The sequence below is a fragment of the Delphinus delphis genome, chromosome 17, assembly GCF_949987515.2.
Source record: "Delphinus delphis chromosome 17, mDelDel1.2, whole genome shotgun sequence".
Classification (NCBI taxonomy): Eukaryota; Metazoa; Chordata; class Mammalia; order Artiodactyla; family Delphinidae; genus Delphinus; species Delphinus delphis.
Genome location: NC_082699.1, coordinates 79,331,748 through 79,348,764, shown reverse-complemented (window position 1 = coordinate 79,348,764; position 17,017 = coordinate 79,331,748).

Below are 17,017 nucleotides of genomic sequence, written 5' to 3'. Positions count from 1 at the left end.
AACCCGCTTGCAGAACCTTCCTCTGGAGCCCACCTCCACAACCTGCTTCCAGTATCATCTTGCTTTCACAACCTACTTCTAGAACTGACTTGCCTCCAGGACCAGCCTGCTTCCAGAATTGGACTCTTTCCGTAACCTGCTCTCCCTGCAGGGTTGCCCCAGCGATGTGCCTCTGTCCAGGTCCTTTCATAATTTCTCTAGTTATGGTGACTCTGCAATGCACTCAAATTTCATGTGGGGCTCACCTCACCTAAGAACACACCGTTTGTAGGGGCAGGAACACCAGAGTAATAAGTAGCCCTAGTTTATCAAGTTCCGATAAAGTTCCAGCTTGTCCGTCCTCACCATCTCCCCTCCGTGCAGAGCCCTAGGCTCCTTCTCTCCAAACGTGTGCGCCTGATCCGGCAGTTCCCCAGCGCTAAATCCTGTAAACTAAGCTCCTTGGCCCACCCTGGCCATCTGCAACAATAACAACTCCAAAATAAGGTAATTGTTAACTCCCGGGAAAATAAAAAGTAACCACAGAATATAACCTGACTCAGCTGTGTATTTCAGGATGTCCTGGCATCTTGACCTCAGGACCATTATAACGAGTTTCTGTTAGGAAGAGGGGAGAGGGGAAGAGTGAAGAAGTGGGTGAGAGAAGCTGAAGCTTCATCCTCCTGAGGCAAAGTCAGTAGGTAAGGCCTCAGTTAGAAAACAGAGTTCCGGATGCAGAAGTATGTTGTTCAGAACTGTGGAATTCAATACCAAATCGGCAGCTCAAAGAGTTACAAGAGGTCGCCCCTGGGGGGGGCGGTAGGGCACTGGAGGAGGCTCCTGTTTGGCTAATCGGGTCTTGTAGAGCTAAGGTTGGTGAAACTCTGCACCTTCTATAACAAAGCAATCCCAAAGCTTCGTTTTGGAAGAGTGGATGTCTAGAAATGGACAACAAAAAACATCCAAAATAAAAGGTAACCATTGGAAGTGAAAAGATATTTCTAAACAAGGTTTGAAATAGAAGAAAGAACACAAACTTCACATTACCTAAAAAATAACTAGAAGGCTTCCCTGGTGGCGCAGTGGTTAAAGAATCTGCCCACCAATGCGAAGGACACAGGTTCAAGCCCTGGTCCGGGAAGATCCCACGTGCCGCGGAGCAACTAAGCCCGTGCACTACAACTACTGAGCCTGCGCTCCAGAGCCCGTGAGCCACAACTACTGAGCCCACATGCCACAACTACTGAAGCCCATGCGGCTAGAGCCCGTGCTCCGCAACAAGAGAAGCCACTGCAATGAGAAGTCTGCTCACCGCAATGAAGAGTAGCCCCCGCTTGCCGCAGCTAGAGAAAGCCTGTGCACAGCCAAAAATAAAAATAAATAAAATTTAAAAAACCCAGATCATCTTAAAAAATGCAAAGCAAGAAAAGAGACATTAAAAATATATATAAATAAATAAATGCCCGTGACGCCAGGGCACACCTGCACAGTCACTGTCCAGCCCCAAACATCGGCAGGACACAGTGACCCACAGTGGTCATCTTAGTCCCATTCCGTTAGCCATCCATAGGCCTACACGCATGGGCTCAGGATGTAGTTGTGGCCAGTTGGGTGGGGGGGATCTTCAGAGGGCCCCTGGGAGAGCCCCACAGGAGGAGTAGTTTGTAACTTTTAGTTAAGGAAATAATGCAGGGAAACTAAATACTAGGGGAAAGAAGACAAAATTATATGCAAATGACATGATTGCATAATTTAAAATCCCAAGAAATTCAACCAAAAAGAAACCCTATTAGAACTAATTAGATAATTTGGTAAGGTAGCTAGTGTTAAGCTACGTTATGGACTGAATTTTCTCCACCTTCCAAATTCCTATGTTGAATCCCTAACCTCCAATGTGATAGGATTTGGAGGTGGGGCTTTTGGGCGGTGATGAGGGTTAGATGAGGTCATGAGGGTGGGGACCCCATGATGGGATTAGTGTCCTTGTAAGAGAAAAAGACACCAGGGAATTCCCTGGCAGTCCAGTGGTTAGGACTCCCTGCTTTCACTGCCGGGGGCCTGGGTTCGACCCCTCGTCAGGGAACTAAGATCCCACAAGCTGAGTGGCATGGCCAAAAAAAAAGAAAGAGAGACACCAGAGTTTGCTTTCTTAGCCACGTGAGGACACAGTGAGAAGGTGTCCATCTGCAAACCAGGAAGAGAGTCTTTACAAGGAGCTGAATAAGCTGGCACCTTGATCCTGGACTTAGCCTCCCGCACTGTGAGAAGATAAATTTCTCTCCACGGCAGTACACGGTAAGTGCTGATGGGCTCTGACTTACACTTTTATACTGATCGACACTTTGCAACTATGAGCCAGATAGGCAATCGATGCGAACGTGAACACCCAGGTTTTCGAGTTGGGAGGAAAGTTGGGCTCTGTTCTGAGCCTCTGCAAGTTCCAGAGGAGGGCCTGGCCATCTGGAGTGTCACCGGCTTGCCCAAGACCCAGTGGCCGGAGAGAAGCCAGGACCCTTGCAGCGTCCAGCACCTTCTCTGCACACAGCCCGTTTCCTGGTAGGGACTGACCGTGGGGAATGCCCCGGGTGAGCCCAAAATGCCATCAGGAGGAGGAGGTGGGACAGAGGAACCTAGAGAAAGCAGCTGATTCTAGCAAATTCCCACCTGGCCTGGATTGGGCCATTTTGACGGCTGCCTCGTCCCCAGGAGGTGCTGAAGAATTTGGGTCTGGGGTCTTTTGGTTCCATGCTAAGTGTTGAATGACTTGGTGAAAAGTGGCGGCGCTTCCGTCGACCTTCTCTCTGGTCCCAAGTCTCAATTAGGGACAGTGCTGACACTGTTTATTTACATTTGCATTTTTTCAGAATGAGGGGCAGAGGAGTCAGGCTCTGGAGGCACGGGATTGGCAAAGAATTCCTTTACTCCTGTATTCGCTCACTGTTGTGGCATGCTAAGATTTTGGAGTTTTGGTGTGCGCCTGTACTTACAGGGTACGCAACATAAATTGAAGAAGAAATAACCGTGAAGCCCGAAGGGAGCATGATACACTGCTGTGTGCAAGCCGCTTGTCTGTGACAAATGGCGCACCAGGCGCCGCGGGACCACAGGAAGCCTTAATCAATGGAGGTAATGGCCACCAATGCATCAGCCGTGCGGGTGTCACCGAGGGACCGACGCTGGAGAAGAATCAACGGAACGTGAAAAAGGAATTGTTTGTAAATACAATCAACAATTTTGTGTTCGTGAGAAAGCCATTCATCATTTGGAAAAGATGCACCTGGCTTCTCAGTGAGACGGGGCCATCAATCCCACCCGAGTCATGGGGCCAGCTCAGGGCTGTCAAAGGCCCAGGGAACAGACACACATATTTATTCTTATTTGAAGGCAAGCTGAGAGTCATTTGGGGAAAAAAAAAAAAAAAAAAAAAGAGCCACTGAGAGCAATGGCTGCAGAGGGCACCTGGAAAAGCCACCTGGGAGCAGACAGAGTGCCTTAGAAGAGTCTTCTTCAGGGCGCCCAGCCCAGGGCCCTGGTGGGAGGGGCTCTGTGGGCCCTGAATACCCACCACACTCTGGACCCTTCCCAAGCCACGTCTGTGCTCTCGCCCCTCCTGGACGCAGAGGTGCACGTGGGGAGGGAGGGAGAGGTCTGTCTCCAAGCAAGGACGGTGGCTTCTGGGGAAACGGCACTTTTCGGGAATGAGGTCCAAGGAAAGGGGGTGGGTACAAATTATTGTCCTTGTAAGTTTGGCATCGTGGCCTGGCTCCATGGACATTTTTCTGGCCACTTTGGGGAACTAGCTTTATCCTTTGAACAGTGCGAGGTGAGGGTGCCCAGGGCTCCCCAGAGCGTGGTGTTTACTGGTCTGGTCCCTGGCAGACGGCTGAAGGCACCTGCATGTTCTCCCCCACTGAGGCCCCCCCACGACCTTCTGCAGAAAATCCTGCTGCCGAAGGACCACCCTGGGCTCTGGAGGAGTGGAGGCCAGGCGAGGCCAGGTGGGGAGCGGGCTGCAGGCAGGGCCACGTGTGGTGGGGCAGTCATGGGCAGACAGCTTGGCAGTTCATGGCAGTGCCAGGAAGAGGAGGAGCAGCTGGGCCAGATGCCCCCCAGAAACCTGGGGACGGACACGGTCCGAGGAGCACCCGTGAATGAGGCGTCATCCCACATTGCTGACGGTCAGCGGGATAAGGCCAGGGAAGGTGGTGGTGGGTGTTGGAGACCTTGCTGGGGGCCGTCTCAGTGGGGTGTGGGGACAGAAGGCTGCCTTAACGGGGATCAAAAGTGAGCCAGAGGACGGGAAGTGGACACACATCTGGGGAGTTCTGCTTGGCAGGGGGCGGGGGGCAGAGAACTGGTGGGACACGTGCTTGTGGGTTCAGGGGAGGGCTGAGAGCCTTCAACAGAGGTTCGAATAGTCCAACCACAGCGACAGGAGGAGGCAGAGGGACGGCAGACACAGGCAGGGCACACGTGGGGCTGGGAGGATGCGGACACTCCCTGTGCGCTGTTTCTATGTGTCGATGACATAGGAAGCAAGGCCCCCGCTGAGAGTGGGCCGAGGAGGGGTGCTGGAGGTCACAGGAGGCAAGGAGGAGGATGGCTAAGGACGGGGGGTGGGGCTTCCTGGTGGGGCGGGGGCCCCAGCTGGCGTGTGGCTGCCCGGAAGGCAGAGGGCTCGGTTTCACCAGGGTTTAAGGGGGTGAGAGGGCGCAGGCAGCCGAGTGACGCTTTGCACACTCAGCCTCACTGATGGGCTGTGACACCTAAGAGAAGGAAGACACCCGTCATTCCAAGGACTCATTCGTGACCCAATCCAGAAAGATTCAGATTCTGGATGGCGGTAACTCTGATGTCACAACTGAATACCTTGTTGTCAGACGGTTTTGGATATAAGTTATAAAGTTTTTTTTTTTTATTTTCTTCGTGGTACGTGGGCCTCCCACCGCCGCGGCCCCTCCCGCCGCGGAGCACAGGCTCCGGACGCACAGGCCCAGCGGCCACGGCCCACCGGCCCAGCCGCTCCGCGGCACGCGGGATCCCCCCGGACCGGGGCACGAACTCGCGCCCCCCGCACCGGCAGGCGGACTCCCAACCACTGCGCCACCAGGGAAGCCCTATAAAGTGTTTTTGACACCTGCCCAGTCAGTCAACTGACAACAAGGCTCTTACCCCAAATCTGGGACCACCTAGACATAGCTAACCTCGAAAATATATATCATTGGAAAATATGCATCCTTTATTTACCAAGCAAAAAAGAGGCATAATTCAGTGGAACCAAAGCTTCCTTTTCCCTGAAAACCTGTTTCTATTTTCCACGTATGACTAATTTTTAATCTCAGTGACTGAGCGGTAATGCCATCGTCACTGATGCTGACAATGGGGTTTTTAAAGAAGCATATGATGGATGTTGCCTTCATGGTATCCTTTTTTGGTTATCGTTCCGCGGCGTTCTGAATAAAATGAGTTCCGCCTCCGTGGGCTCCAGCAAATCCAGGCGCAATTGTAGATTCGATGCCACCTTTATGCAAAGCTGCCGCAGCACACACTGGGCTGGCAGTGAGAGGCCGTCGACACGACAGAAGGCTTCCGTCTGGCCATTATTCACCAAAGCAGGAAAACAGCCATTTACCTAACGTCCGTTTGTTAAGAAGGCAGGAAAATGGCATCTTTAATAACGTCAAACAAAAGCACCAGAACTTATAAAACAACAACCAAATTGTAAAGTAAGGAGCATGTTTGTAATAGCCTCCTCTGTTTTCACCAGAGGTATGTTTTTAGACGGTTTTCCTGTGATGGGGTTTTAGGGTCAGAGGACAGCCCCACCCACGCAACCATGCAAACTGGAACCCTGGGTGTCATCCTCAACTCCTCTTGTCCCCACCTCCACTATCCTCCGCTGGCCGACCTCATTGCCGTCTCCCAGGAAACCAGGCACTGCGTCTCCCGCAGGCCTCTCTGCCCCAAGAACTGTCCTGCCCACTGAGGCTCACTCATCCCTCTAAATGCAATGGGAACACGCTGTCTTTCCTAACCTGACAGTCCCCGCCCCCCTCCCCCGGCACCATCACATCCACGCCCTGCCGGTCCTTCCCCAATCCCAACCCGCGCACGCAGGTGCACGTGCACGCTCACACATGCACGCTCACACACCCGGGCCAAGATCTCCCGCGGGGCCCTTGACCCTGGGCTGCCCCCTCGTCGCTCCTACCCACCCTGCCAGGTCCCAGCTCTGCGCCCCCCACCTCCCGCGCCGCCTGCGGCTGGGAGTTCGCGCCCCAGACCCCCAGCTGCCAGTGCCGCGCAGGAGCCCCGCCCCACGCTTGCGCCTCCTGCCTTCCCAGCGGCCCCCGCGCCGCTGAGGCGCGGCACGTGGTGGTGGCGGCGCCGCGCACGCGCGGACCTGACGGCAGGAAATGGCGCGTCGGTAGACGGGGCGCTCGCTGCGGAGTCCGAGGCTTCGAGGAGCCGCAGGTGGGACTTCCGGAACGCGCGGCGGGTGGGGCCCAGAGGGGGACGTTTCCCCCAGTTTCCCCTTCTCCCCGGGGACGTTTTCCCCAGTCTCCCCTTCTCCGCACGATCCAGCGTGGCCCGCGGGGCCTCCTGTGCCTGACCAGCTCCCTAGGAAATGGGCGTGGACCGGCGCGGACGCACGCAAATCCCTCGGTGCCCGGGCTCCAGTCCCCGCCGGAGGCCGCCCTGGAACCCGAATATCCGCCTTAGGGCCTGGGTTGCCCTCCTCGTGGAGCCGCCCGCCCCATTGCCTGAGTTCTGATCTGCCTTCTTTGTCTTTACCACCTGCTGGCGTTCATCTCGTTAACACCACGAGTTTACAGCTTTCTTTTCCTTTTCCTTTTGGTCTGATGCATCTAAAGCCATAAGTACTCAGCTGGAATTGGCAAACAGGCTATTTTCAGGGCAGTTGTTGCCTGCCTTCAAGATAGTTAATTGTGACGTTTCAAAATGTAAAGAAGATGATACATAAAACGCGGCAAAATGCTCAGGACCTGTTAACTGAAGCTGTTCTTTTTTTTTTTTTTTTTTTTTTGCGGTACGCGGGCCTCTCACTGTTGTGGCTTCTCCCGTTGCGGAGCACAGGCTCTGGACGCGCAGGCTCAGCGACCATGGCTCACGGGCCTAGTTGCTCCGCGGCATGTGGGATCTTCCCGGACCGGGGCACGAACTCGTGTCACCTGCATCGGCAGGCGGGCTCTCAACCACTGCGCCACCAGGGAAGCCCTGAAGCTGTTCTTAGAGACTGTTTCTGTAGTAATGAGGTCAAGAGTGACACGCATCTCCTGGTGCGCCTGTTCTATAGAGACCTTGTGAACGGTGGGCCTTTGCTCTTCTCTTAGTCGTGGGTTGATGTGAGTTAGCTGTTGACCTGTTTTAGATGTAGACTCAGCCAGTGGGACCACCAGCCACAAGCATGACAGGCCATAGAATGTCCCTGCACATGGGCCCAGGCTCACCTCCTTTCCGCCTGACCTGCTCCTCACCTGGGGTCCTCTTTGATGCATCTCAGCTCTGTTTTCTCACAGTTGGAGACACGCGATTACAGGTAAAGAAGAGGCTATGGGAGATGGTCAAATGTCCGATTTGAAGCCATTCTCGGTGAAGGGTGAGGTTGCCCTCACAGGGTAACTGAATATTTTTGGGAAGAAGCGGCCTTTGCTTAGTGGATTGTGATTTTTATTAACGAGCTGGCTCACCTCTTGAAATGCCCTAGTCTAATTGACCCCATCCCTGCACTAGTGGAAAATGGGATGGGAAGAGTGTGTGCACACAGACATGGCCCAGGTGGTGTCGAGCAAGGAGTCTGGTGTCAGGCTGGAGAGGGAGAGGGCGGGGTGATCCTATCGCTTTTCTGTGCAGTTTGTATTTCTTCAAGCCAGAGACATCGTTTCAATGTTGGCTTTACATTTCCTCCCTTGGGATTTGCATTAAAATTTGTTTTTCATTAAAGGAAGAGGGAGAATACTGACCACATGAACCTAGAAAACCTGAAGAAACAGAAAGTGAAGGAGCCAAACCAAAAACAGCAGGGAAGATGTGGGAAAGACCGGGTTTGAATCTTTCATTTACTGTTAATGTCCTGTTTTTAAACTTAACGGGCTTCAGTAAGTTAAATTCTTCATTTTTTTAAATCTGTAAGCCTTTCTTAGTCTCTATGGCATTTTGATAGTTTTAAAAACGTACACTTTGTGTGTAAAGTACATTTATTTCTAATTTCGGAAGGCGCGCTGCTTTGTGTTGTGCCTGGGCCTCGGAATCAGTTCTGGGAGGGGTGGGTTCGGTTACGCATTACTCAGAATCCTTTGAGTGGCTGCCACCCTCTTGCTGAGTTCTAAGGACCCGGAAGCTGCCGGCTGGGGGCGTCGTGGTGTCCTGGACCTAACTTGCTCACTTGCTGAGGGTCACGTTTGCTCTTCCCAGGGGCCACTTCAGGACACATTGGTGGTGGTCTCTTTAGTGTTTTAACAGAAGTTCTAACCATTACTGCAACATGGAAATGTTCTCAGTAAAACTCTCTGTCTTCTTGTGTCTCGTAGCAGTGCCTGAAGGAAGAAAGTACGTTCTCCATTTCCGAAGATATCAGGTAGGGTTTGTTCTGTGTCCCTTTCGTCTGTGCAGGAGGTGAGGTAGGGTGGTGAGGATGCAGCTGTGGGAGGGGCAGCGACATCACCTTCAGTCCTGAGTCCGGCCTTGGCATTGGAATTGGGACCTGCACTCCCTGTTTTTATCCAGTCTTTGCTCTCACTTGAGCAGAAGTGAAGAATCTGGTAGAACCACAGAACGATTGGTAATGGGAGCTGCTGGCTGCTGCACAGGAAATCAGTCTTTTGCGCGTTCTGTGAAGGCCTTCTGTGAAGGCCGAGGACTGGCCCCCTTCATCTGCTGTCGGTCCTCTCTTTTGTGGTTTTTATTTTATCAATAAATAAAGGATCTTGTCAGAAATAATTGTAAACTAGGTAACAATCAACGTAACCACATCTTTTTCAAAGAATAGAACCAAAAATTGTTTAAAAGGCATTAGGCATATGGTTGTCTCTGACCTTTCTTTACCTCTCCTGTTTTCTACCACTTTCTTGTCTCAGAGGACAGTATAAATAGCTCTCTTTGTCCAGTAGAACAAAGAAAAAACCTGATGGAAAAAAACCGTGGTAGGTTTTGCTTTTGGAAACTTTGGTGTTGGAAACACGTGTGGCTTGATGACAGGATTTGCGTATCAGTTCATGGTGAAAGGAGTCCAGGCTTCAGAATCAGGCAGTTGAAGCTGTTGTTCTAAATAGTATTTCCAGTTTTGGGTGAAGCACCTGGCCTCGGAGTACAGGAGTAGTTTAATTTGATGTTTTCTCTGAGTCATGTCAAATCATGTTTATTAGTTTCCCGTAATCGGGTGGGGGGGAGTGGGGTGGGGGGAGGGCGGGCCCCTCCTTTTCTGGCTGCCGTTTGCTCCCTCCCTCCCTCCCTCCCTGCTGGACCCCCGCCGTGAGTGGTGGATGAACTTCTGAGCAGGCCCCTGGGTATGCAGCTCACACACCATCGACGTGGGTATCGTTATGGTGAAGCGTCTCAGATGTTAAATGTTGCTGAAATTTTACAGAACTGCTTGGCCAGACAGACAGAAACGTGTGCGACCTAGGTCTAGCTTGTGGGCCTCATCGTGCGGCCCCCGTGCTGTGAACAGAGGCAGGATTTCTCCTGTGCCTGGTGTTCTGTCCCAACTCTTCTTTTTCTCTCATGGAAAATGTCAGAAATTTTGGGAAACTTTCCTTTTGTGTTTGTTTTTGTTGTGATAACATTCATATAATGTAAAATTCATCATTTTAACCATTTCAGAGTGTACAATTCCTTGGTACTAAGGACATTCACAATCTTGGGCAGCTGTCAGCACGATCTAATTCCAGAATTTTTTCATCACCTCAAAGGGAAACCCCATACCCCTCATTTCCCTCTTCCCCCAGCCCCTGACGACCTCTCATCAGCCTTTTATTTCTACGAATTGGCCTGTCCTGGGTATGTTGTACAGGTGGGTCACACAATATTTGTCCTTTTGTGTCCAGCTTCTTTCACTTAACATATTTTCAAGATTCATCCACATTGTAGCACGTATCAGCACTTCATTTTTATTTATGTAAAAAATTATTTATTTATTTTTGGCTGTGTTGCGTCTCCGTTGCTGCGTGCGGGCTTTCTCTGGTTGTGGCGAGCGGGGGCTGCTCTTTGTAGCAGTGCGTGGACTTCTCACCGCGGTGGCTTCTCTTGTTGCAGAGCACAGGCTCTAGGTGTGCAGGCTTCAGTAGTTGCGGCATGCGGGCTCAGTAGCTGTGGCTCGCAGGCTCTAGAGCGCAGGCTCGGTAGTTGTGGCGCACGGGCTTTGTTGCTCCACTGCACGTGGGATCTTCCCGGACCAGGGCTCGAACCTGTGTCCCCTGCATCGACAGGCGGATTCTTAACCAGTGCGCCACCAGGGAAGCCACAGCACTTCATTTTTATGGCTGAAAATATTTTACTGTTTGAGTGTAGCGCCTTTTGCTTATCCGTTCATCTGTTGATGGACGTTTTGGGTTGTTTCCACCTTTGGGCTCTTGTCAGTATTGCTGCTGTGAACATTCCCTCACAGTATTTGTGTGAACACCTAGGAGTGGAGCTGCTGTGTCTCGTGGTAGCTGTTTGCGTCGCTCCGGCACTGCCGCACTGTTTCCCGGGGCGGCTCCACAATTTGACATTCCCACCAGCAGCGTACGAGGAGCTTGAGTTCTCCACACGCCTGCCAGCACTTGTTATTGTCCATCTTTTCGCTGTAGCCGTCCTAGTGGGTGTGAAGTTGGTCAGTCGCCTGGTCGCGGGCCTCCCTTGCCCTCCATAAGCCAGTGCCTGGCACCCCAGTGCCTGGCCCCCCAGGGCCTGTCCCCGTGGCGGTGTTTGGGTGGCGGCTGCAGGGGCTGCCCCGCGCTCCTGCTCGGGCCTGTTGTGTCTGATCTCTCTGTTTAGTTTGGGTTTTGTTTCTGAATGTGTTTCTCGCAATTACTGCTTCTTCAAGGCTACTCTTGAAGGGCCGTTTTTCTAAATTGATGATTTCCTGGCAGTCGTAGTTTTTTTTTTCTTTAATTTTTAATTTTTTTGGCTGCGCAGCACGCGGGATCCTAGGTCCCCAAGCAGGGATGGAACCCGCGTCCCCTGCATTGGAAGCGTGGAGCCTTAACCATGGACCACCAGGGAAGTCCCATGGCAGTCACAGTATTGACAGGGGCCGGGGGTGGACAGAGGTGGACCTGGTGGGTGACAGGGCTGGCTGTGCCATCCGCTCTTTCTGCAGCCCCCGCGGGTCTCCTGTCGGCAGGACGTGCGCCAGGGGTGCTTTTGCAGCTGCCAGCAGCTCCTTAGTGTCAGACTGGAGTTGCGCTCATTCGCCCCCGCCCACAGATGTCCTGTGAATATGCTCATGTTCACCAAACATGTTGTGAAAAATAGAGAGTCCACTGGAAAGACTGGAGACTCTGTAGTCTGTAATGTAGGTTATTTATCTGTTTTCAGAATGGTAGGCTTCCTAAGTGAGCAGCAGATTTATGTATTTACGTATGGTTTTGTGTTCCAGATCTGCACAGACCGCCAAGCCTGTGAGGACGCGTAACAGTGCAAAGCTTTGCAAGAAACAAGGCCAGGTGACGTCTTCAGGAGTGATTCTCGTGAGCAGCTACAAGGCCAGGTGACGTCTTCAGGGGTGATTCTCGTGAGCAGCTTTCTAGGCGCGCATGCTTGCGTGTTTGTTCTTGCAAGTGTAAGAAGACAGTGAATGGGGATTTCCCTGGCAGTCCAGTGGTTAGGACTCCATGCTTCCACTGCAGGGGGCATGAGTTCCATCCCTGGTACCGTGCGGCGTGGGCAAAAAAAAGACAACGAATGACCTTACTGTCTGACTTGTCTGACTTTCTTTCTTTTTTTAAAAAAATATTTATTTTTTTAATTTTTTATGGCTGTGTCAGGTCTTAGTTGTGGCATGCGGGATCTTTTGCTGCAGTGCACGGGCTTCTCTCTAGTTGTGGCATGTGGGATCCAGAGCACGTGGGCTCTGTAGTTTATGGCACACGGGCTCTAGTTGAAGCGCATGAGCTCAGTAGTTGTGGCACGTGGCATTAGTTGCCCCGTGGCATGTGGGATCTGAGTTCCCCGACCAGGGATTGAACCCGTGTCCTGTGCATTGGACAGCGGATTCTTTACCACTGGACCACCAGGCAGATCCCCTGTCTGACTTCCTAATAGGAATGTATTGTGAAATGAGTCTGTGGAGCCTGGGTGGGGGAAGTGGCATTGGAATAGCTGCTCCTCCTGTGCCCTTTCCCAGTGGGGTTTGTGCCCGGGGGCAGTGCACTGCCCTGGGTTCCACTTCTGACAAGGGCCAGGAGGGCTGAGACACAGAAGCTATTTTCTGAAGCTCCTTTGGAGGCAGTAGAGGCGCACAGTCTGGATTTGTTGCTCCTCTGATGGAAGCCTCTGGGGGGAAGGGCAGGGCAGGATGTGGTGAGTAAAGCAGTCACTGGGGTCTGCGACCTGGGTGGGTGCTGCCTGTGGGGTGTGGCCCACTCACAGTGTGCTCTCTCTCCTGCACAAGGTTCCGAGGCTGCAAGGCCCTGGGGACGAGAGGAAGATGGCCCTTGGTGATCTCCAGGTGTCCTCTGAGGATGGGGCACTGCAGGCTGTGCCCAGCGGCCAGGATGGTGGGAAGGCTGTGTGGCCCAGCACCCTGGGAGAGGGAGACAAGGAGCAAGTGGACGCAAGCCAGGGAAAGGATGGGGTGAAAGTGAAAAGCAAACAGAAAAAAAAAAGGAGAACATATCGGAAGAGCAAAGGCGGGAAGGGCTTAAGGAGAAAGGTGCTGGGAGACAGACCAAGGCTTCGAAGCTGGAGGAGGGCAGCGGGGACTGGAGGGGTGCATGTGGCCACAGCAGGAGGGCGCCTGCGGAGAGGGGGCGCAGGCCTAGCGGGGAGGCGGTGCATGGAGGCGATGGGGACGCGGGAGCCGAGAGCCGCAGGGAAGACGCGCAGGCGGAGGCGGGGGGAACGTCCACGACCGGCAGCTAGCCTACACCGAAAAGGTGGGAGAGTTGGTGGGGAGGAAGCAGCTACGAGGGAATGTCGAGGAGGGGAAAGACATGTAGGCTGGAGAAACTAAGAAGAAAATGAAAAATGTGGTGCTGGTAACGAGTCCGCATCAGAGACTGTGGTTTCCAGAAAAGTCAAAAAAAGGAAGAAGGACAGCGTGGGCGGAGCAGGGGCTCCGGAAGCAAAGGAACAGAGACAAGGGGATGGGGAGCTGGGGGGGGATGGGCGGGCGGAGAGGGCCATCAGGTGTGGACTGGGCCGCCCCGGGAAGGACGTACGGTGGGAGAAACGACGGAGAGAGGAGGTAAGTCGGTGTGGCCTGGAGCAGGGCAGAGGCCAAGAGGAGGAGCCGTCGGTGCAACGTCCCGAGGGAGAGACAGGAAAAGGGACCACGAGGCCACCAAAGGGCCGGAGGAGGAGGGAGAAGGCAGGTGGAGATAGTACGCCCGCGCCGGCCCCGTCCCCGCCCCCGCCCCCACTGCCCATCACCACCCACTGCAGGCCGTGCCCCGCCCCTCACCCGGTCACCACCCCTGTAGCCCCGCCCCGGGCTCACGGCCCGCCTCTGCCCCACCCCCACCCGCGGTCTCTCACGCCCACGTGTGGGCATAAAGAGAAGGTGGCTGTAAGTGCTGGCTTTTGCTGCGGCTGTGGGCCTGTCGGGGAGGCGTGGTGGGTAACGCCAAAATATTGTAGGGCAGGGGCAGCTTTGAAATGTAGGTGTTACCGGGTGCTAGTGAGAACCAGCGTCCGTGATGCACTTGGCTCTGTGTCTCCATTGCTTTTGGCCAGTCCTTGGCGAGGTAGGTGCTGTTATCTCCACTTACCAGGTTAGGAAACTGAGGTACAGAGAGGTTAAGCAACTTGGCCATGTCACAGGGACACTAAGCAGAGGAGCACACATTGGACACCGCCGTCTTAACCACTCCTCCTGGGCCGTCTAGCCTGCAGCCACCAGCCGCGTGTGGCTGTGAGCTCCTGAGATGTGGCTGGTCCTGGTGGGGACATGCTGTGGGTGAAAAGTTCATGCTGACTTCAAATAGTAGGAAAAAGAATGTGAACTCATTTTTTATATTGATCACACATTGTAGTGACAATATTTTAAATATTTTGGTTGAAATTAAGTATATTGCAAAAAATCAAATCGGTTTAAAATTCACTTGTGGCTTGTGTCACATTTCTGCTGGTCAGTGCTGTTTCACACCTTGTGAAGGGGGCAGCAGAGACCACAGGTGGGGCTGCCAGCTTTGGGATCAGAATGGTCTTTATTGGTATCAGATCCTGATACCATATCAGCAACGATATGATTCTGGGGAAATTAGATTTTCTGAGCCTCTTTTTTCTTGTATGTGAAATGGGGTGCTCTTTGTGGAGTTGCTAGTATGAGGAGACGTGAAGGCTTATGAAGTGGGTGGGTGTGAAGTGGCCTCTCATTGTGGGTTCGATTTGGATTTCCCGGATGGGTAAGGATGTTGAGCATCTTTTGTGCTTATTGACCGTTTGTATATCTTTGGAGAAACGTCTGATCAGTTTCTTTGTCTATTTTTTTTTTAGTTGGGTTATTTGTCTTTTTATTGTTGAGATGTAAGTGTTCTTTATATATTCTGAACACTACATTCACCAGATACATGATTTGCAAACATTTTTTCCCTTCCTGTGGATTGCCTTCTCATTTTCTCGATGGTGTCCTTTAAAGCACAAAAGGTTTGAAATTTTGATGAGTCCACTTTAGCTGTTTTATTTTTCCTTGCTTGTACTTTTAAAAAAAAATTGTTTTATTTTTGGCTGCGTTCAGTCCTTGTTGCTGTGTGTGGGCTTTCTCTAGGTATGGCGAACGGGGTCTACTCTTCGTTGTGGTGTGCTGGCTTCTCATTGCAGTGGCTTCTGTTGTTGCAGAGCATGGGCTCTAGGCTCGTGGGCTTCAGTAGTTGCGGCATGTGGGCTCAGTAGTTGTGGCATGTGGGCTCAGTAGTTGTGGCACATAGGCTTAGTTGCTCTGCAGCATGTGGGATCTTCCCAGACCAGGGATCAAACCCGTGTCCCTTGCATTGGCAGGCGTATCCTTAACCGCTGCGCCACCAGGGAAGTCCCTGTTAAATCAGAATGTGAGTCCTCTAACCTTGTTTTTCTCTTTCAGGATTGTTTTGGTTATTCTGGATAGCTTGTATTTCCATGTGAATTTTAGGATTGTTGTCAGTTTCTGCAAAGAAGCCAACCTTTTGATGGGGATTAGGTTTTTCTGTGGATCACTTTGGGGAATATTGCCATCTTAGCAAAATGAGTCTTCCAATCCATGAATATGGGATGACTTTCCATTTACTTAGAGCTTCTTTAATTTCTTTCGGCATGTTTTGTAGTTTAAAGTTTACAAATATTTTACTTTTTTGGGTAAGTTCACTCCTAGCTATTTTCATTTTTTGGTGCTACTGTAAATGCAGTTGTTTTGTAATTTTCTCAGGTAATTCACTGCAGGTGTAAAGAAAGAAAACCAATTTTTGTATATTGATCTTGTACCCTGCGACTTCGCTGAATTAATTTATTAGCCCTAATAATTTTTTGTTGTTGTTGTAGAATCTGGTGGGTTTTCTATACACAAGATCCTGCCATCTGCAAATAAAGACAGTTTACTTCTTCCTCTCAAATTTGGATGCCTTTTACGTCGCTTTCTTGCTCGTGTGCTCTGGCTAGAACCTGGTGTGGGGACAGGGCGCCCGCTTGTGGGCTGGTGCCTGGCTGCTGGGTTGGTACGGGATGCCTCGTGGCCAGTGTCCAGGGCAGAGTGGAGCTCCCCTGGCCTGCGGGGACGGGTCAGGGATGCGCAGGTCCCCAGGCCAAGCCATCCCCGCGGGGCCACCTGCACGGTCAGGCCCCTGCCCAGTCTCTGCTCCCACGGTCAGGGCCCTGCCCAGTCTCTGCGTCTGCTCCTCGGCAGAGTCGGTTTTGAAGCGCCTGTCCAGCTCTGCGTGTCCCCCCGTTGTGTGCGGGAACCCTCTTCCTGCCACTCCCACCCCCAGCGGGGGCTCCTGGACATGGGCCCAGGGGGGATCTGGGGAGGCCTCCTCTCTGCCTCTGTTGGGAGGCCCTTGGACTAGGTGTGGACCCTGAGTCCTGTCCTGTGAGGTCCTTCCTCGGGGCGGCAGCGGCTGTTGTCCTGTGGCTGCCGCTGCGTAACAGACTCCTGTTTTCTAGCTGAAGACAGCGTAGCCGCTAAGATTCTGTCTTACAACCGAGCAAATCGGGCCGTTGCCGTTCTCTGCAACCATCAGCGGGCAACTCCCAAGACCTTCGAGAAGTCGATGCAGACGCTTCGGTCAAAGGTGCGCGGCGGGCACGGCGGGAGGGCCTCTGGGGCGACTGCGCGGCTCCCCTCCTCTTCCCTCCCTGGGAGCGCACGGCCCTCGGAGGGGCTTGGGCACATCAGGGCTGCCCGGGGCCAGGTGCTGGCCAGGAGGGAGAACCGGCTAAGGGAGGGCCAGAGGCCATCCTGCACGGCCTTCTGGTGTGGAAGGGCCTCTAGCCCAGGAGGGAGGTCAGCGGAGCAAGGGGGCCGGGTCTGGCTGGAGCAGGTGGTATGTCTGGGGCCGCTTGGCCTCACCCTGTCCCCTGGCCACAGAGTGACCAGTCAGGACCAGCGCTCCAGCACCCTGAATGGGCAGAACCCAGGGGACCTGGTCAGCTGGGCCCTTTCAGGGCATAGGGCCTGCAGGCTGTGGACGGTGGTCCCTGGGGCTGGACTAGGGTAGGCAGGAGCAGCCCTGACTGGGCCCCTCTTCTTTGCAGATTGAGGCGAAGAAGAAGCAGGTGGCCGAGGCCAAGGCAGAGCTGAAGGAGGCAAGGGCCGAGCACAAATGCAGAGGGGACGGCAGGTCCAAGAGGCAAGTGTCCGGAGGCCTCGGCCCATCCAAGTCGTGGGGTTGGCAGTGAGCCTGCT